The sequence below is a fragment of the Heptranchias perlo genome, chromosome 16, assembly GCF_035084215.1.
Source record: "Heptranchias perlo isolate sHepPer1 chromosome 16, sHepPer1.hap1, whole genome shotgun sequence".
Classification (NCBI taxonomy): Eukaryota; Metazoa; Chordata; class Chondrichthyes; order Hexanchiformes; family Hexanchidae; genus Heptranchias; species Heptranchias perlo.
In genome coordinates, this window is record NC_090340.1 from 43417210 (window position 1) to 43439876 (window position 22667).

General features: G+C 43.6%; 1 protein-coding gene across 2 annotated transcripts in view; it reads left to right on the plus strand.

Moving 5' to 3' along the window:
• ankrd11 (ankyrin repeat domain 11) overlaps nucleotides 1-22667 on the plus strand; it is a 220112-nt gene that overhangs the window by 99882 nt on the left and 97563 nt on the right. The gene's annotated exons all lie outside the window — the stretch shown is intronic.

Sequence of the window (22667 nt, forward strand, 5' to 3'; positions counted from 1 at the left end):
CAATTTTTGATTCCCATCCACCTGGGCAAGATCCCTTTTTTCCTCAAATTTAACAGAAATTTGCTCTCCTCCAGTTAAGCATTTTCACATTTGATTGTTCCTTGTCCTTTTCCACAACTATTCGAAATCTAATGATATTATGATCACTTCCCCAAATGCTCACCCACTGAAACATGATCCACCTGCCCCACTTCACTCCCAAGATCTAGATCCAGCACTATTTCCTTCCTGGTTGGGCTGAAAACACTCTGTTCCAGAAAGTTCTGTTGAACATGTTTCAGGAATTCCTCCCCTTCTTTGCCTTTAGACTGTTCCTGTCCCAGTCTATATTGGGATAATTGAAGTCCCCCATTATCACTACTTTATAGTTCTTGCATCTTTCTGTAATTTCCCTGCAAATGTTCTCCTCTATCTCCTTCCCACTATTTGGCCTGTAGTGTAATAACTACTCTGTTCCTTAATTCTAACCAAATAGGTTCTGTCTTTGATCCCTCAACTACATCATCCCTTTCCAGCGCTGCAATAGTTTCTTTGATCAATTCTTTTCTGAATACCTTGTAGCCAGGAATATTAAGTACCCAATCCTCCCCTTTGAGCCAGGTGTATGTTATTGCCACTATATCATAGTCCCATGTGGCGACTTGAGCCTGCAGCTCACCAACCTTATTTACCACGCTACATGCATTTACACACATACACTCCAATCTCATAGACTGCCTTGCATTTGCCCCCAGTCTGATCCCTTCTGTTCCTGAACTATTCTTTATTCTAGTGTTACTTGTCTCTCCCAGTCCTCTGTGCACCTTATTTCTTCTCTGTAATGTTTCATCCTGGTGCCCATCCCCCTGCCAAAATAGTTTAAACCCTCACCCACAGCACTATTTAACCTCCCTGCAAGGACATTGGTCCCAGCTATATGGAGGTGCAACCTGTCCATCTTGAACAGATCCCTCCTGCCCCAGAACCGGTCCCAATGCCCCAGGAATCTGAAGCCCTCCCTTCTGCACCATTGCTTCAGCCACGCATTAACCTTTCTTATCCTACTATTCCTATACTCACTAGCATGTGGCACTGGGAGTAATCCAGAGATTACTACCTTTTGAGGTCCTGCTTTTTAACTTCCTCCCGAGCTCCTGAAACTCTGACTGGAGGACTTTGACCCTTTTCCTTCCGATGTCATTGGTTCCCACGTGGACCACAACTTCTGGCTGTTCTCCCTTCTCCCCCCCCCCCCCCCCCCCCCCCCCAACTTCAAAATGTTCTGCGCCCCTTCTGTGATGTCCTTTACCCAGGCACAGGGGAGGCAATACATCATGCAGAAATCACATTGGTTGCAGAAACGGCTGTCTATCCCCCTGACTATCGAATCCCTTATAACAACTGCATTTCTTTTGCCTCCCTGTGCAGCCGAGTCTTCCACGGTGCCTTGGGATTTGCTCCTGACTGCACTCCCCCGAGGTATCAACACCCTCACTGGTATTCAACACTGACTACCAGTTTGAAAGTGCCACGCTCCCAGGGGATTCCTGCCTGTTGCTTCTAATCTGTCTTGTGGTCACCCACTCCCTCTCCGCCTGAACTCTCTGTAGCTGCGGGGTTGCTATCTATGAAACTCTTAGCTTCCAGTATGAACTGTAGTGACGCAGGCCATCCCTCAAGCTCAGAAACCTCGAGCAGTTGGTGGCAGTTCCTGCACGTGGTTCTTCAGGCATGCACATTGTTCTGGAGTTCCCACATGGCACAGAAAATGCATGTGACGGGCCCCAGCTCTCCTGCGATGTTAGCCAACAGTTATTTAAACTTTGTTTAGCTGTAAGGCACTTTACTGTTTACCTGACACGAAAGCACTAACCAATGAACTAAATACTTCCTGACTTACCCTCGGTGCTCCTCCTTGTCTTGTTTTGATTCCTTATGCGGCTCCCTTTATGCTCCGCTCAGCCTTAGTCGATAGTGCTTTGGTTTAAATAACTTAGCATCTCCTTCCCCCTCTGCACCTAATTCCTACACTCGCCAAATTCCCAGTTGAATGTACTCACTGTTAGTGGTTCACTCCCTTAGAAGTTCAGTCTCTGTTTTTCCCATCATCAGTGCTCTGGCATCTGTGGAAAGAACAGATGAGTTCATGTTTTAGGTGTGGACCTTCCATCAGAACTCGGCTGTTGTCTTCGCAGATGCTGCCTGACTTACTGAGTGTTTTCAGCACATAGGAGCAAAGTGATAGAAGCATGGATTATGGCTTCAGCAGCAGAAAGGGAGAGGTAGCAGTGGAGGAAGGTGGTGTTACGGAGGTGAAAGAAAATGATCTTGATGACTTATCAGACTTGGGAGTGGAAGGAAGATGAGCTGAGGGTTGAGTAGTACACCAGGATTCTGCACCTCCTCGGCTTAGCCTAAACCACGGAAGGAGATAAAGTTGAGGTTGGAGGTATCATCATATGTTACAGCACAGAAGGAGGCCATTCGACCCATCATGCCTGTGACAGCTCTTTGAAAGAGCTATCCAATTAGTCCCATTCCCCTGCTCTTCCCCATAGCCGTGTAAATACAGGTGCACATGTATTGCAGAAGCTGAGATGATTGCTCTGGTTTTGTCTACATTTTAAGCTGGTGAAGATTTTTTTCATGCATGTTTAATAGCACCATCTCCAACTGTCTATTGAACAACAGTCATGGGGTCAATGGAGGAGGTGGCAAGTTACTGCTTAGTATACCTGTGGAAAAAGTGCCACCTCTCTTACCCACCCCCTCTCCTCCACACCTGGTACCTAGATAACATTGTTGAGGAATAGCATGTAAAGAGAGAAGATGATGGGCCAAGGTTAGAACCTTGGGGTAAATGAGGAGAAACCACAGTAAGTGATGTCTACGGTGTGAAAGTTAGGCATAGAACCAGAAGACTGGGAGTCAATGGGGAGATTCCTGGGTGGGTAGAGGTGGAACGGTTAGAGAGGAGGGGTGGGGGGTGCAGGGGGTGGGGTGGGGAGGGAGAAGAGAGACATGAGGAGAGGATGGACAGGGAGTGAGGAGCCATTCTTCACAAGTGAGCCGAGACGGTGAGTTGTTGGCACCACAGTTCCGATCCTGGCCCCACAAAATTACATGGCCTTCCTCATCGGTAATTACAATGTTCATCCATCCAATAAGGTCTTAACGTGCCCCTTTGTAGCATCCAATTGTTCTTTAAATGATTGCAGGGTTTTTTCCTCTCCTGCACCATCTGGAAGTTTATTCCACAAGTTGATCACTCTTCGTATTTCCTGATATCAGTTCCAAAATTACCTTTTTACTAGTTTGAACCTGTGTCATTGAATCATATCATAGAAAGTTACGGCACTGAAGGAGGCCATTCGACCCATCATGTCCGTGCCAGCTGAAAAAGAGCTGTCCAGCTTAATCCCACTTTCCAGCACTTGGTCCGTAGCCCTGTTGGTTATGGCAGTTCAAGTGCCCATCCAAGTACTTTTTAAATGAGTTGAGTGTTTCTGCCTCTACCATCCTTTCAGGCAGTGAGTTCCAGAACCCTACCACCCTCTGGGTGAAAAAATTTCTCCTCAGCTCCCATCTAATCCTTCGACCAATTACTTTAAATCTATGCCTCCTGGCCACTGACCCCTCTGCGAAGGGAAATAGGTCCTCCCGATCCACTCGAGTACAGCCATAATTTTGTATTCTTCAATTAAATCTCCCCTCAGCCTCCTTTGTTCCAAAGAAAACAACCCCAGCCGACCCAATCTTTTCTCACAGCTACCATTCTCCAGCCCTGGCAACATCCTCGTAAATTTTCTCTGTACCCTTTCCAGTGCAATCACATCTTTCCTGTAATGTGACCAGAACTATACGCAGTACACAGTTCTAGCATAACCTCCCTGCTCTTCTATTCTATGCCTCAGCTAATAAAGGAAAGTATCCCGTATGCCTTTTTAACCACCTTATCTACCTGTTCATTACATAGAATCATAGAGAATCATAGAAGTTTACAACATGGAAACAGGCCCTTCGGCCCAACATGTCCATGTCGCCCAGTTTATACCACTAAGCTAGTCCCAATTGCCTGCACTTGGCCCATATCCCTCTATACCCATCTTACCCATGTAACTGTCCAAATGCTTTTTAAAAGACAAAATTGTACCCGCCTCCACTACTGACTCTGGCAGCTCGTTCCAGACACTCACCACCCTTTGAGTGAAAAAATTGCCCCTCTGGACCCTTTTGTATCTCTCCCCTCTCACCTTAAATCTATGCCCCCTCGTTATAGACTCCCCTACCTTTGGGAAAAGATTTTGACTATCTACCTTATCTATGCCCCTCATTATTTTATAGACTTCTATAAGATCACCCCGAAACCTCCTACTCTCCAGAGAAAAAAGTCTCAGCCGATCCAACCTCTCCCTATAAGTCAAACCATCAAGTCCCGGTAGCATCCTAGTAAATCTTTTCTGCACTCTTTCTAGTTTAATATCCTTTCTATAATAGGGTGACCAGAACTGTACACAGTATTCCAAGTGTGGCCTTACTAATGTCTTGTACAACTTCAACAAGACATCCCAACTCCTGTATTCAATGTTCTGACCAATGAAACCAAGCATGCTGAATGCCTTCTTCACCACCCTATCCACCTGTGACTCCACTTTCAAGGAGCTATGAACCTGTACTCCTAGATCTCTTTGTTCTATAACTCTCCCCAACGCCCTACCATTAACGGAGTAGGTCCTGGCCCGATTCGATCTACCAAAATGCATCACCTCACATTTATCTAAATTAAACACCATCTGCCATTCATCGGCTCACTGGCCCAATTTATCAAGATCCCGTTGCAATCCTAGATAACCTTCTTCACTGTCCACAATGCCACCAATCTTGGTGTCATCTGCAAACTTACTAACCATGCCTCCTAAATTCTCATCCAAATCATTAATATAAATAACAAATAACAGCGGACCCAGCACCGATCCCTGAGGCACACCGCTGGTCACAGGCCTCCAGTTTGAAACACAACCCTCCACAACCACCCTCTGTCTTCTGCCGTCAATCCAATTTTGTATCCAATTGGCTACCTCACCTTGGATCCCGTGAGATTTAACCTTATGTAACAACCTACCATGCGGTACCTTGTCAAAGGCTTTGCTAAAGTCCATGCAGACCACGTCTACTGCACAGCCCTCATCTATCTTCTTGGTTACCCCTTCAAAAAACTCAATCAAATTCGTGAGACATGATTTTCCTCTCACAAAACCATGCTGACTGTTCCTAATCAGTCCCTGCCTCTCCAAATGCCTGTAGATCCTGTCTCTCAGAATACCTTCTAACAACTTACCCACTACAGATGTCAGGCTCACCGGTCTGTAGTTCCCAGGCTTTTCCCTGCCGCCCTTCTTGAACAAAGGCACAACATTTGCTACCCTCCAATCTTCAGGCACCTCACCTGTAGCTGTCGATGATTCAAATATCTCTGCTAGGGGACCCGCAATTTCCTCCCTAACCTCCCATAACGTCCTGGGATACATTTCATCAGGTCCCGGAGATTTATCTACCTTGATGCGCGTTAAGACTTCCAGCACCTCCCTCTCTGTAATATGTACACTCCTCAAGACATCACTATTTATTTCCCCAAGTTCCCTAACATCCATGCCTTTCTCAACCGTAAATACCGATGCGAAATAGTCATTTAGGATCTCACCCATCTCTAGTGGTTCGGCACATAGATGACCTTGTTGATCCTTAAGTGGCCCTACTCTCTCCCTCGTTAGTCTTTTGCCCTTTATGTATTTGTAGAAGCTCTTTGGATTCTCCTTTGCCTTATCTGCCAAAGCAATCTCATGTCCCCTTTTTGCCCTCCTGATTTCTCTCTTAACTCTACTCCGGCAATCTCTATACTCTTCAAGGGATCCACTTGATCCCAGCTGCCTATGCATGTCATATGCCTCCTTCTTCTTTTTGACTAGGGCCACAATCTCTCGAGTCATCCAAGGTTCCCTACTTCTACCAGCCTTGCCCTTCACTTTATAAGGAATGTGCTTACCCTGAACCCTGGTTAGCACACTTTTGAAAGCCTCCCACTTACCAGACGTCCCTTTGCCTGCCAACAGACTCTCCCAATCAACTTCTGAAAGTTCCTGTCTAATACCATCAAAATTGGCCTTTCCCCAATTTAGAATTTTAACTTTTGGGCCAGACCTATCATTCTCCATAGCTATCTTAAAACTAATGGAATTATGATCACTGGTCCCAAAGTGATCCCTCACTAACACTTCTGTCACCTGCCCTTCCTTATTTCCCAAGAGGAGGTCAAGTTTTGCCCCCTCTCTCGTCGGGCCATCCACATACTGAATGAGAAATTCCTCCTGAATACACTCAACAAATTTCTCTCCATCCAAGCCCCTAATGCTATGGCTGTCCCAGTAAATGTTGGGAAAGTTAAAGTCCCCTACTATTACCACCCTATTTTTCTTGCAGCTGTCTGTAATCTCCTTACATATTTGCTCCTCAATTTCCCGTTGACTATTTGGGGGTCTGTAGTACAATCCTATCAAAGTGATCTCTCCCTTCTTATTTTTCAGTTCTACCCATATAGACTCAGTGGGCGAACCCTCGGATATATCCCCTCTCACTACTGCCGTGATGTTCTCCCTAATCAAGAACGCAACTCCCCCTCCTCTCTTACCTCCTGCTCTATCTTTCCTATAGCATCTGTACCCTGGAACATTGAGCTGCCAGTCCTGCCCCTCCCTTAGCCATGTTTCAGTAATAGCTATAACATCCCAGTCCCATGTGCCCATCCATGCCCTGAGTTCATCTGCCTTGCCCATCAGACTTCTTGCATTGAAATAAATGCAGTTTAATCTGGACTTCCCTTGGTCTTTGCCCTGCTTTCTCAGACCATCTGTCTGGTCATGTTTTGTACACTCTCCCTTGCTGCCTTTTGTTTCTGTCACCACTTTACTTCCCACTGACTTCCTGCATCGGTTTCCATCCCCCTGCCACATTAGTTTAAACTCTCCCCAACAGCACTAGCAAACACTCCCCCTCGGACATTGGTTCCAGTCCTGCCCAGATGCAGACCGTCCAATTTGTACTGGTCCCACCTCCCCCAGAACCGGTTCCAATGTTCCAGGAATTTGAATCCCTCCCTCTTGCACCATCTCTCAAGCCACGTATTCATCCTAGCTATCCTGTCATTCCTACTCTGACTAGCCCGTGGCACTGGTAGCAATCCTGAGATTACTACCTTTGAGGTCCTAATTTTTAGTTTAACTCCTAACTCCCTAAATTCAGCTTGTAGGACCTCATCTCGTTTTTTACCTATATCGTCTGTACCTATATGCACCACGACAACTGGCTGATCACCCTCCCCCTCCAGAATGGTCTGCAGCCGCTCCGAGACATCCCTGACCCTTGCACCAGGGAGGCAACATACCATCCTGGAGTCTCGGTTGCGTCCGCAGAAACGCCTGTCTATTCCCCTTACAATCGAGTCCCCTATCACTATAGCTCTGCCACTCTTTTTCCTGCCCTCCTGTGCAGCACAGCCAGCCACGGTGCCATGAACCTGGCCGCTGCCACCTTCCCCTGGTGAGCCATCACCCCCAACAGTATCCAAAACGGTATACCTGTTTGAGAGGGGGATGGCCACAGGGGACCCCTGCACTACCTGCCTGCACCTCTTACTCTGCCTGGTGGTCACCCATTCACTTCCTGCCTGTACACCCTTTACCTGCGGTGTGACCAACTCGCTAAACGTGCTATCCACGAGTTTCTCTGCATCGCGGATGCTCCACAGTGAGTCCACCCGCAGCTCCAGCTCCGAGATACGATCGGTCAGTAGCTGCAGGTGGACACACTTCCCGCACACATGGTCGGCAGGGACACTGGTAGTGTCCATGACTTCTCACGGGTGCGAGGTCTGCTGCCATGACTTGCCTTAGCTTAGTTACCCCTTTTAAATTACGTTGAAATTAGAAAAGGTTAACTATACCAGGGACCTAGGTTCACTCAAAAAAACACTACCTGCTATAAAACCTGCAGACCTTCCCGTTCTTATTACTTTACTTACAGTAAAATGGTAGAAATACTCACCTGAACCTACTCACCAATCAGCTGCCTCCCCTGTGCCGCGTCACTTTCTGACTGGTGACGTCACCCCGAACTCTGCCGCTGGTCTCAGAGCAAGCCTCGGGTCGCTGCTCTTTATATTCCCGCTCTCCGCTCTCTCGCCTCTGGTTCCGCCCAGGTCCGCCGCCGCTCAGGTCTCGGGCCTCGGGTCGCTGCTCTTTATATCCTCGCTCTCCGCTCTTTCGCCTCTGGTTCCGCCCAGGTCCGCCGCCGCTCAGGTCTCGGGCCTCGGGTCGCTGCTCTTTATATCCTCGCTCTCCGCTCTCTCGCCTCTGGTTCCGCCCAGGTCCGCCGCCTCTCGGGCCTCGGGTCGCTGCTCTTTGTATCCCCGCTCTCCGGTCTCTCGCCTCTGGTTCCGCCCAGGTCCGCCGCCGCTCAGGTCTCGGGCCTCTGGTCGCTGCTCTTTATATCCCCGCTCTCCGGTCTCTCGCCTCTGGTTCCGCCCAGGTGCGCCGCCGCTCGGGCCTCGGGTTGCTGCTCTTTCTATTCCCGCTCTCCGGTCTCTCGCCTCTGGTTCCGCCCAGGTCCGCCGCCGCCTTCAGGATCTGTGGACATGCACTCCAAGGTCCCTTTGTTCCTCCACCTCTCAGTATCCTTGCATTTATTGTGTACTCCCTTGCCTTGTTTGCCCTCCCCAAATGCATTACCTCACACTTCTCTGGATTGAATTCGATTTGCCACTTTTCTGCCCACCTGACCAGTTCATTGATATCTTCCCAGTCTCCAGCTTTCCTTTTCACTATCGACCATATGGCCAATTTTTGTATCATCTGCAAACTTCTTGATCAAGCCCCCCCACATTCAAGTCCAAATCATCAATATATACCACAAAAAGCAAGGTACCTCTTACTGATCCCTGCGGGACCCCACTGGAAACAGCTTTCCAGTTGCAAAAACAGCAGTCAACCATTACCCTTTGCTTCCTGCCACTGAGCCAATTTTGGATCCAACTAGCCACTTTCCCTTGGATTCCATGGGCTTTTATTTTTTTGACCAGACTGCCATGTGGGACCTTGTCAAAAGCCTTGCTAAAATCCATGTCCACTACATCAAATGCGTTACCCTCATCGACCCTCCTTGTTACCTGCTCAAAAAATTCAATCAAGTTACTCAGACACGACCTTCCCATAACAAATCCATGCTGACTGTCCTTGATTGACTCGTACCTTTCTAAATGACGATTTATGCTGTCCCTCAGAATCAAGGTTGGACTCTCTGGCCTATAATTACTCAGTCTATCTCTTTCTTCCTTTTTTAAACAATGGTTCAACTTTAGCCAGGGAGGATTGGAAAATGATGGTCAGTGCCTCTGCTATTTCCTCCCTTGCTTCTCATAGCAGCCTGGGATACATTTCATCTGGGCCTGGCGATTTATCTCCTTTCAAAGATGCTGAACCAGTTAATACTTCCTCCCTCACTGTTTATCCCATCCAATATTTCACACGCCTCCTCATTTGTAATCTCTGCATCATCCCCCTCTTTTGTGAAGACAGACGCAAAGTATTCATTGAGAACCATACCAACATCTTCCACGTCCACACAGGTTACCTTCTTGGTCTCCAATAGGCCCTACTCTTTCCTTAGTTATCCTCTTAATGTATTTCTAAAACATTTTTGGGTTTTCCTTAATTTTACTTGCCAGTATTTTTTCATGCCCTCTCTTTGCTTTCCTAATTTCCCTTTTAATTTCACCCCTGCACTTTCTATACTCCTCTAAGCTTTCTGCAGTATTGAGCTCTTGTCTGACATAAGCTTCCCTTTTTTGCCTTATCTTACCCTGTATGCTCCTTGTCATCCATTGTAAACAATTTTACAACACCAAGTTATAGTCCAACAATTTTTATTTGAAATCTGCAAGCTGTCGGAGGCTTCCTCCTTCCTCAGGTAAATGTTCAGGAGCTCCTCGAAGCCTACGCATTTATACATATAGAACATCGTTCACCTGAGGAAGGAGGTAGCCTCCGAAAGCTTGTGAATTTAAAATAAAATTGCTGGACTATAACTTGGTGTTGTAAAATTGTTTACAATACATATAGAACAATACATGGTGTTTACAGACTGCCCCTGCAACTGCCCGTTGCCAAGGCAATCACCGTGTTCAGACAGAGAGGTGTCACCTACAGAACCCCCGAATACACATTCAACAAAAAACAAACAGGAAAAAAAACACATTTTTTTGTTGAATGTGTATTCGGGGGTTCTGTAGGTGACACCTCTCTGTCTGAACACGGTGATTGCCTTGGCAACGGGCAGTTGCAGGGGCAGTCTGTAAACACCATGTATTGTTCTATATGTATAAATGCGTAGGCTTCGAGGAGCTCCTGAACATTTACCTGAGGAAGGAGGAAGCCTCCGAAAGCTTGTAGATTTCAAATAAAAATTGTTGGACTATAACTTGGTGTTGTAAAATTGTTTACAATTGTCAACCCCAGTCCATCACCGGCATCTCCACACCTTGTCATCCAGGGGGCTCTCGATTTGGCAGTCTCACCCTTTTTGTTTGTAGGAACATGTTTACTCTGAACCTCTTGAATCTTCCCCCTTGAATGCCTCCCACTGCTCTGATACTGATTTGCCTTCAAGTAACTGTTTTCAGTCCACTTTTGCTAAATCACTTCTCAGGTTAGTAAAGGTGGCCCTTCCCCAGTTTAGAACTTTTACACCTGTTCTATCTCTGTCCTTTTCCATAACTATGCTATACCTAACTGAATTATGATCACTACCATCAAAATGCTCTCCCACTGATACTCCTTCCACTGCCCAGCTTCATTCCCCAAACTAAATCCAGAACTGCACCACCGCCCCCCCCCCCCCTTCTTATTAGACTTACTACGTACTGGCTAAAAAATTTCTCATGCAATTTAAGAATTCTGCACCCTCTATACCTTTTGCACTGATTGAATCCCAGTTAATATTAGGGTAGTTGAAATCCCAATTACTGCATTATTGTTTTTGCACTTCTCAGAAATTTGTCTACATATTTGTTCTTCTATCTCCCTCTGACTGTTTGGGGGTCTTTAGTACACTCCCAGCAGTGTGATTGCCCCTTTTTTTGTTCTTTAGCTCAACCCATATGGCCTCACTTGATGATCGTTCTAACATATCATCCCTCCTCACAGCCGTAATTGTTTCTTTAACCAATATTGCTCTCCTCCTCTATCTCATCTGAAAACCCTGCAACCAGGAACATTGAGCTGCCATTGCTGCCCCTGTTTAAGCCATGTTTCTGTAATAGCTAAGATATCGTACTTCCACGTGTCTATCTGTGCCCTTAGCTCATCTGCCTTATTCACTATACTCCTTGCATTGAGGTATATACCATTTAAGCACTGCCAAACTCCCAAGTTGTCTAATTTCTAACCGTTTTCCTCTGCTTTCCAAACTCACTTACTAATTTTCTGCCTTCCATTTCCAGCTCTGCTTCTCCCTTCTGAATCTACACTAAGGTTCCCATCCCCCCTGCCAAGCTAGTTTAAGCCCTCCCTAACAGCACTAGCAAACCTCCCCACGAGAATATTGGTCTCGGCCCTGTTGAGGTGCAAGCCGTCTGGCTTGAACAGGTCCCACCTCCCCCAGAACCGGTCCCAATGCCCCAGGAATCGAAAGCCCTCCCTCCTGCACCCTCCCTCCTGCACCATCTCTCCAGCCACACATTCATCTTCTCTACCCTCCTATTTCTACACTTGTTAGCACATGGCACTGAGGTTCTGCTTATTAATCTCTTTCCTAACTGCTTAAATTCTGCCTGTAGGATCTCATCCTTCTTTCTACCTGTGTCGTTCTGTTCCCCTAGCTATAGAATCCCCCTTCACTATCTCTCTCCTGACCATTCTCCTCTCCTCCTGTACAGCTGAGCTGCCCATGGTGCTGTGGACTTGGGTCTGGCTGCACTCCCCAGGGGAACCCTCTCCCCCGCCAGTATTCAGTATCTCTGCTTGCATTCTCTTAAGTTGTGGGGTGACCACCTCCTGAAACGTGCTATCCACAAAACTCTCAGCCTCGCGAATGCACTGCAGTGACGCCAACTGCTGCTCAAGCTCCGAAATCTGGAGCTTGAGCTCCTCCAGCTGACGGCACTTCCTGCACATGAGGTTGTCCAGGACACAGGAAGCGTCCTGGAGTATGTACGTGGCCAGGCCGTGCATTCGACGGGTCTGAGCTGCCCTGCCATGCCTCGATTTATTATGTTATTAACTAAACTTATCAAATAAACTTAAAGACTTAAAAAAAAAACTCATCAGCAAACAAAAACTGCAGGCGCACTCTGTCCCAGAGTACGCCGATAGTTTAATTTAAAGTAATATGCTGGGTTAACTTTTTCTGTACCCTTAACAATCTTAAGTGTCAGCCTTGGCTCAGAGATAGCACTCTCACTTCTGAATCAGGAGGTTGTGGGTTCAAGCTCCAATCCAGAGACTCGAGCACATAATCTAGACTGACATTTAAGTGCAGTGCTGAGTGAGTGCTACATTGTAGGAGGTGCTGTCTTTTGGATGAGATGTTAAACGGAGGCCACATCTTCCCTCTCAGGTGGACGTAAAGGATTCCATGGCACTATTTGAAAAAAGAGCTGGGGAGTTTTCCTGGTGTCCTGGCCAACAAAGTATCGCTCAACCAATACCACCAGAACAAATTAAGTGGTCATTTATCTCATTGCCGTTTGTGGGACCTTATTGTGCACAAATTGGCTGCAGTATTTGCCTTCACTACAGCAGTGACGACACTTCAAAAGTGCAAAGCTTCGTGGCTTCCTGATTATCTGAAAGGCGCTACATAAATACAAGTTCTTTGTTTTCATTTCTTATATACGTGTAAGATCATCCTTTGGAAGTCTCCTTTTTAGGCTGAAAATCCCAAATTTTTTCCAGTCTTTCCTCATAACTCATTCTGGGAGTCAGCCTCATAGTTCTTCTCTGCACTACCCTCAGCGCTTGATTGTTTGTTTATTGGTGACCCGAACTGAATGTAATACTGAAGGTGAGGTCTGACCAGAGCGCTATAATGTTTGATCAGTACCTGTTCAGATTTGTATTCTACTGTTTTGGCTGTGTAGTTCAATATCTTATTGGCTTTGTTGATTGCTGCTTTGCAATGGTTGGACATGGTGAGTGTCGAATCTGCAGAAGCTCCTTGGTCTCCTAAGTTTCACTCTTGGCTAGTTCAACAATATTCATGAAGTACATGTATTGTCTATTTTCCTTCCCATGTGTCGCACTTCAAACGGTCTCATTAACTTTCACCTGCCATTGTTCTACCTTCTTATATTTTGTTCAACTCATTCTGTAATTGCTGAACTGCCTCCTTCAATTCTATTGCTGCTCTTGGTATCATCTGCAAATTTGACCATTCTGCATTGAGTTTCCAGGTTAATTATGTAAATTAGAAAAAATAGTGGCTGCAGCACCCTGCTCACTACCCACCTCACTGACAATACCCACCTCTTAACAAGTCCCTGTTGTTCCTATCCTTCAGCCAGTTTCTTATCCATTTCTAGGATTTATAGTGAATCCCTACAGTGCTGCGCCCTAATGTGCATACAAATGCCCATTCCAGTGGGCATTGGTTAGCAGTCAGAAGCCTTTTTTGTTTTTGCAAATGTTACACCCCTATTCAAAAAAGGGGCACGGGATAAACTCCTCAATTACAGGCCAGTCAGCATAGCGTCGGTGCAGAAACTTTGGGACAAAATAAATTTGGCACTTGGAAGAGTATGGGCTAATAAATGAAAGTCATCATGGATTTGTTGAAGGAAAATCGTGTTTGACTAATTTGATTGAGTTCTTTGAAATAACGGAGATGGTTGATGAGGGTAGTGCGGTTGATGTTTTGTATATGGCATTTGATAAAGTACCACATAATAGATTAGTAACCATAGGATTGAAGGGACAGTGGCAGCGTGGATACAAAATTGGTTAAGGGACAGAAAGCAGAGAGTAGAGATGAATGGTTGTCTTTATTAGGACCATTGCTCTTGATATATATTAATTACCTGAACTTGGGTATAATTTCCAAGTTTTCGGATGACACGAAACTCAGAAATGTAGTAAACAGTATGGAGGATAGTAATAGACAGACTCTGAGGCCACTGTAATCAGGCAGGCAAACATATGGCAGATGAAATTTAACGCAGAGTAGTGTGTAGTGATGCGTTTTGGTAGGAAGAATGAGGAGAGGCAATATAAACTAAATGGTACAATTTTAAAGGGGATGCAAGAACACAGAGGCCTGGGGGTGCACAATACACAAATCTTTGAAGTTGGCAGGACAAGTTGAGAAGGCTGCTGGAAAAACATGGGATCCGGGACTTCATTAATAGAGGCATAGAGTTCAAAAGCAAGGAAGTTACACTAGACCTTTATAAAACACTGGTTAGGCCTCAGCTGGAGTAATGTGTTCAATTCTGGACACTGTACTTTAGGAAGGATATCAAGGCTTTAGAGAGGATGCAGATGAGATTTACTAGAATGGTGCCAGGGATGAGGGACATCAGTTATGTGGAGAGACTGGAGAAGTTGGGATTATTCTCCTTAGAACACAAAAGGTTAAGAGGAGATTTGACAGGTGTTCAAAATCATGACCTGTTTTGATAGTGTAAATAAGGAGAAACTGTTTCCAGTGGCAGAAGGCTCGGTAACCAGAGGACATAGATTTAAGGTAATCGGTAAAAGAACCAGACGCAACATGAGACAACATTTTTTTATGCTGCGAGTTGTAATGATCTGGAAGGCACTGCCTGAAAGGGTGATGGAAACAGATTCAATAGTAACTTTCAAAAGGGAATTAGAAAAATACTTGAAGGATAACGTTTTCAGGGCTATGGGGAAGGAACAGGGGAATGGGACTAATTGGATAGCTCCTTCAAAGAGCTGACACAGGCACGATGGGCCTCCTGTGCTGCACCTACTATGGTACTATGATTGTGCATCATGTACAAGATTTATTTGCCCCTTTCCAGAACATTCTGATTTTTGACACTTTATTTGGTAAATTTCCAGTATTTTGGGGTAAAGTGTGTATACATATACGTGTACGTTATTCACTAAACAACTATAATGGTAAGCCATGTATGTTGTTATTAAAAGTACCGTACTTCATTCTTGACACCAGTTGTTTCTTGCTATACCAATGAACCTTTTTTGGTCTTCCAGTGACTCACTGAGCAAATGCTCTCCCATCCATATTGTGAGACGATAAATTACAGACATAACTGAAAAATCTTTTTTGTTGTTTTCTTTAACAACTATGATTACCCGTATTTTATTTATCCCCCAAATCAATTCAGATTATTTCATGCATAGTACCTGCTTAGCATTGCTCATCCATCACTTATAACATTGGCCACTTAATATAATAAGTGCTGGCAAGATGTTTCTACCATATAGGTTTGCCCTTTTGTCCTGGGACCCGAGTTGGCAATTTCACCTGTGCACTGAATGTTTGAGATTTCCAGCTGCTGTGGACAAGGTGTGAGTGCGAGTGATAGAACCTATTATTAGAGTTGTAGCTTTTGCCCTGCTCTTACGAACCTACAATTCTGAGGCCACTGTAATAAGGCAGGCAAAATATATACGAATAACTGAGGGCTGAGCAGAAGGAAAAAAAGTATATTTTTGTGTATGCTGTTAAATAGTTCAGAATTTTATTGACTAATGGTATTGTTTAGAATGAAGATTTCTTGTGTAGCTGAGAAGGGAATTGATAGCTATCCTGGGTTCAAAAGGGGATGTTTGAGGTGCTTTGATGCTGATTTCAGATATTGCAACCAGCATCTGCAAAGCTTGGACCATGTCAGAAGATCACATGTTCAAATGCTGGTCATTGGGGATTATCAACAACAACAACAACAACAACAACTCGCATTTATATAGTGCCTTTAACGTAGTGAAACATCACAAGGCGTTTCACAGGAGTGTTATCAAACAAAATTTGACACCGAGCCACATGAGATATTAGGACAGGTGAGGTCAAAGTGGTACGTTTTAAGCAGTGCCTTAAAGGAGGGGAGAGAGAGGTTTAGGTTGGAAATTCCAGAACTTAGGGCCTAGGCAGCTGAAGGCACGGCTGACAGTGGAGAAGTGATAAAAAATCGGTGATGCGCAAGAGGCCAGGATTAGAGGAGCACAGAAATCTTGGAGGGTTGTAAGGCTGGAGGAGGTTACAGAGATAGGGAGGGGCGAGGCCATGGAGGGATTTGAAAACAAAGACGAGAATTTTAAAACCTGGCTGCTGGACCGTGAGCCAATGTAGGCCAGTGAGCACCGGGGGTGAACAGGACTTGTTGCAAGTTTGGATATGGGTAGCGGCGTTTCAGATGAGCTCAAGTTTACGGTGGATGCAGGGTGGGAGGTCAGCCAGGAGAGCAGAGAAACCCTTTCTGGGCATTGCTGTACTAATAACAGCTTCACCAAGAACTGTATATTCACCGTGGGAATTAAAGGCAGGGCACATCTTGTATAATCACGTAAATAAGTGTTATAAAGGAGAACGGTTATGGGAAGAATAATCAAGTGCTGACAACTGTCTCATCCCCTGTTCCCAAATACCATCTTGCTTAGCTCACTGCTGTATTATTAATTTCTCTTATCTTCTCCCCATCCTTTTTACCTGTTCCGCTAAACTCCCATGGTTCTATCATTACTGATCATACACTAGCCTGCTCCGCATCACCCTCCAGAATGCTCGCTTACGGATAAGGCACTCATCATCGACCGTCTCATTGTGAGTGAATCTATTGACATTCTGGCTCAGTTTAAAATCTGGTTAATAGTCTCCCACTTCTTTGCATTTACCAAAGCCTCCCTCATTGTCTGGCTGCACAATCCATCACTTGCTCCACCCAAACTGCTACTGCAGTGGTATAGCTCTTCTTGCCGAATCTTATCTTGGCCTTTCCTGCTTCCTGCTCAACTACTTCTGTGGTAGCGAGTTCCACACTCTAACCACTCTCTGAATAAAGAGATTTCTCCTGAATTCCCGATTGGATTTAAATTGACAGTTGTAATTTAAATTGCAGTTGAAGGCTATAGTAAACGTTCAGCACCATTTGCCCAATATAGGCAGTTGTACGGGATAAACGGGGACGGTGTAAGTAGTGGGGACTGTATTCAATATTCTTTGAAAGAAAATCAATATTCATATCTTAACTTAATATTCATAGCATTGTTAGGTTTAAATTTTTATGTATTGCTTTGTGGCACTGTTTGGTATTTGCTGCCTCCTCTGGTCAAAGAACGGCATGTGCTGTTCAGAAAAATGCAATTATATGCAACATGGATGATGACAAATTCCCGGTTACATAGATTGTACAGCACAGAAACAAGCCATTCAACTCAACTGGTCCATTCTGGTGTTTATGCTCCATGTGAGCCTCCGCCCAGCCCTCTTCATCTAACCGTATCGGCATAACCCATTCCTTTGTACGTTGACTACTGTCGAAGGATGACAAAACACATGCTATAGAACAGTTCAAATTTGCATAGTATAAATTTAGAGGGATGTGCGTATTAGTCATAACGTTAAAGTAATGTGCCCACACTCTACCCACGTGTACTGTATACAGGTCAACAATCTATAGTATTATCTTTTTGTTGGTTGAGTCTTCCCATGAAAATTGTAAGAATAATTTTAATACAAATAAAAGCATGTCTACCGTTGGTATTCTAGTATTTTAGTCTCTCAAAATCCTAAACTATGAAAATATAAAACAAATCTCTTATTTATATCATGAAAATATTGGGGTATGCATATCCAGATGTACAGATGCTATTTGTTTTGAAGCTTAGTACTGTTTGGGTGCAATATAAATATAAAATTGGTTTGTTTACTACAGATGCTGATTTTTGTACTGCTATGTGTAGAAATTGTGATTCTTTGTGAATTACATGGTTATAGTTGACTTTAATTCAAGATTTCGGCTGCAATCTTGCATACTTTTGATGTACCAGAGTGGTCATGGTAAATCATGAAACCCACTCTATCTTTTTGTATTGGTGTTTAACCTTAGTATTTGTACACTGCACACTGCTTATATTGTGCTATGGCTGCTGAAAATCTGATGTCTGATGTGTAAATCTCTACCTTCTTCCTTCATGGTAATTGTTCAACTCTGTTGATTCCTTATCCCCACTTTTCAATTCCCCACTTTTTTTTTTAAAGTGACCAAACTTGTAGGATTTGCTGCAAACTGCAAGTTTTGCTCATTTAATTATTTTTTTAATTTACCTTTTGCTTACTTATATAACTCTCCTAGTTCCTGATCAAGATAGCATTGATAATACAGAAATGGTGCAGTCTTTAAGGACTCGTTACCTTAAGATTAAATTTAAAGGTTATTAGAAAATCGGGGCAAAAATATGATTTTTAAAAAGGTAAAGGACTAAGGAAAACACTGAAGGGAATTAACTAGGAAAAGATATCTCACTTGGAGAAAAATTAACACCAATAATAAATGCAAAGTCAGTATGTATCCAAGAAAAGTATAAGCAAACTAAGTATTCTCCAAGCTAGATGACTAGGTGATTTAAAAATGGAAACTAATGAAAAGTAAATTTATAACATTTGGGCCAAGTGGCCTGTTTCTGTGCTGTTAATTCTATGTAAAAGGTATTGGAAAAAAATATTTTCTCAACCACTTGCGTTTATACATTGCCTTTAATGTAGAAAACTTTCAAAAGTACTTTATAGAGGGAAGAAAAAATGAATAGGTGCTGAGTTATGGTGAGAGAGTGATCAAAAGCTTGGTTGAAAATATGGGTTTTAAGAAGGCTTTTAAATATAGGAGATGGAGCAGTTGAAGGATAGAAGCTAGCTGAAGGCTCTGGGTGGTGGGGAGGGGTTGCACAAAAGGCCAGAGTTGAAGGACCAAACAGTCCAAGAGAGGATGTAATACTGAAGGAGGTTGTAGAGGTAGAGTGGGGACAAAGCTGTGGAAGAGAATTTGAAAAGATTTATATATTTTTTAAAACTAATTCTCTGGGTATGGGTGTTGCTGGCAAGGGCAGCATTTATTTGCCCATCCCTTACTTGCCCTGGATAATTCCATTTTTTTTAAGCAAAAAATTACTTTGAATTAACAGGAATAGACTGTACTACTAAGTATTTGAATTATATTGTTCTCCCAGTGAAATAAAGGAAGACTTTCATTTATATAGCGCCTTTCAGGACGTCCCAAAGCGCTTTGCTACTCTTCACTACTCTTTGCATTCCCACTTGTGCACATTGGTATCTTTGGCTTTTCTAATTATTTTGTTTTTACTGGGATGAATTTCAATTTGGCCTCTGTTTTGTGAATATTTCCCGCTGTAGATTTCTTGTACATCTGGGCAAACATGATGAGAGAGATTTTGCTGGAACGGGGCATCGCGTGGCCTGCCCCTTTAGTTGGACTAACAATTGCATGTTTAGGTTTTAACATTTTTTGTCCACAAAGTTGCTGGAAGTGTAACTGATTATGGCGCAGCGAGGGCAACAAGACATATGGGACCTTGGTGAACAACGGGACAAACGGTGTATCTCCTTAACCAATGAGATTAAAGGATTGAGAAATAAACAGAGGAAGGAGGTTGAATTAGAGTGGGTGAATTCAATGTCAAATCAGGTACAGAAAGGGAGGGAAAGAAAGATTGGATTAAGAGGGGTAAATAAGGAGCAAAGGAAAAATAAGAAAAGAAAATGAAAAATTTGACATTATTAAAATCTCCTAAAACAATTCATAACCTGAAGGGGTCATGATGTGGAGATGCCGGTGATGGACTGGGGTTGACAATTGTAAACAATTTTACAACACCAAGTTATAGTCCAACAATTTTTATTTGAAATCTACAAGCTTTCGGAGGCTTCCTCCTTCGTCAGGTAAACATTTACCTAACCTGAAGGGATGAGACTCCACACTGAGAATTGTTTACTTTCTGGGCAAGGGAGGTTGTTTGGCAGTCATTAACAATTATCACGTCATTAAAAAGGTACTTAGGCTGATAATTGCTAGAATTAACTTTCTGTGGTGAGATTAATGTGCAAATGCAGCAACTTCATGAAAATCATGAGGCGATTAAGTGCGAGATTCTGTTTTCGTGAAGCTAACGGCGGAGCGGCACAAATCGGCCAGAAATTTTTGTGGTGATTCGTAATTCACTGGGCATCTCCCTTGCTTACAAGTTGCTGGCCAATTTGCGCATTAGTAACTTTGTGCGTCGTTCAGACGCCGTTATTTTTTCAGCAAATCCAGCCCGATGTCTCAGTTCCCTGTCTTGCACTCCAAGTATCACTTTTTGCTTAATATGTTCAGTGGAATGTTGGGCCCTTGCTTTACGTCCTTAAAAAAATAATGATTTTCAGTGTACCTTTTGGGGGAATTCGATTGCTGATTCTTTGTAACTGCAGTTTTGAAAAGTTACCCTGGACATTGTAATATTTGAAAGCCGTATTCCCAAATTGCTGTTTTGGGCATTCTCTGAGCACCAATTTGCTTCTTATTTTTTGTAAAGCAATTTTAAGCTATTCTTTTATTGCTCTTGCGCTGTTGTCTCATGCAGCGAGCAACAATGTCAAGCTAAACACACTGGATTTTTAAGATCAGCAGCCAAGAAAATCCTTTTTTTTAAAAATACGAAGACTTCCTGGCTGCCACTGATCTTCCTTGGCAGCAGCATGATCCTGATAGTGACACCATGGCACTAGAACTTTGTGCACACTGATCAAAATGTCACAGCAAATCTGCACATGCACAAAGTATCATGGTTCACTGTGCAGCTGGTTTATGGGTAGACTCGCTGCACTTTTCAAAGATAAATGTATGAGAGTGGAGCACTTGGGTTATTCTTCCAAGACCTAGGCTGCAACATAAAAGCAGCTTTAGAAAAACTGCTAATGGTTCATAAACATTCCAGTGCATATAGTGAGCAGTGGAGAAGGATGTCTGGAGGTTTTAGGCTGAGGGCTGAAACATTGCACTACAGTGCCCCAAATACACTTAATTCAAAACTACACACACATAGTGGTTCTAATTAGCAAGTCAGCATGAGGGGAGTTTTTCTTTTAAAAGAGATAACATTTATGATCTTGTAGAATAAATTCTTCCTTGGAAATTATTGTACCTGGAATTTACAGTTGGGTTCAGTGTTTTCAGGACAGTTGTTTATATTTTCAGCTGTTGCAAATTAAAATGCCTACAGTGTTTATTTATAGTGTATACAAGATGCTGGTGTGTCTTTTTTTTTAAAAAGTGGAGAAAAATTGCAAGTGCAGTACACCTTTTTTGAGCACCTCACCCCATCTGTTAAATGCTGACCGTCATACTCTTGTAAGTGTTACCTTTCGACATGTAAACTCCTTATTCTGTATTCGAAATAAAGGAACAACACTCCTTTAACACTTCGTGTGAACATGCCAGCAGTATATACACAGAAAGGAGAACAGGCACTGCAACAATTTATGGTGGTGACTGTTATGACTGCAATAACTTAAAATCGATTCAAGATTGATTTTCTGAATCTTTATCCCTCAAGTTTCATTTGACCTACCAATGCATATATTGAACAGGGTGTTTAATATGTTTGGTTTGCGTTCTATGGTGTTGCAGAAGAAAGAAGCTAGGAAAAATAATTGATGTAGACTTGAATCGGATTTCCTTGCACAGACATCTTATTTGTTCCATCAAAAGTGTGCATGTGTACGTGAAGGTTTTTTTTTGGGAACACTTTGACCTGTTGGAAATTAATGAGAAAATCGTATGCCCCACCCCACCCCTCAGTGAATGCATAACCTGACAGTGGAACTCCCCCACCCCCAATTGAGTTTAAAAACTCTGGAATAGAAGCACAGTTTAAAAATTAAGGTAAAGGCCACAATTTTCCCAAAAATGAAGCTGTGACTATGGCTGCAAGTAGTGCTGCTGGATACGTCTATGATTTGGATGTTCGGGGAAATTCACTCGCTCTCCCAATGGGGAACCGTATTTGAAGGCAGTCCAGGTCAGATAATTGGTGCTACATTGTCGTAGCCCTGTCTCTAACCCATACTCCTTTGAGTATGGCTCCCCTCCGCCAAAGATCACCCCCAAAGGGGAGGTGGGGGGGGGACAAGGTTGGTGAATTTGCTAATTGTATTTCTAAGAGAGAAGCTAGTGAAATTTTTTGGTGAAATTTGCTGTAAAATAACTTGATATCGTGCAGTGGCACTTGACTGATAATCCCTGCAATATCAAAAGTAACTAGATGGCACGTAGTTCATTTCTACAGATGCATAAACAGTTGGGAGTTGGAATTTTAATGTGGCAGCACTGGAGCATTGTGTGAGATCACCTTGAGAGCTGGAGGTGGAATAGTAAAGCAGAAGAAGGAATTGTTAGGGAAACTACAGAAATTTGAAGCATGGTAATATTTTCTTAACAAAGAAGTACAAAAAGGATTTTTTTTAAAAAAAGCAAGGTAAGTCCCATTCCCTTTTTCACTTACCTGATCCCCTGCCACAGTTGATGTGAAAATTTTGGCTCCACTCCTGATCAAAAATGTATCAAGTCCGAATTAATTTTTGAATTGTTAAAAGTTTGGCCAGTCAGT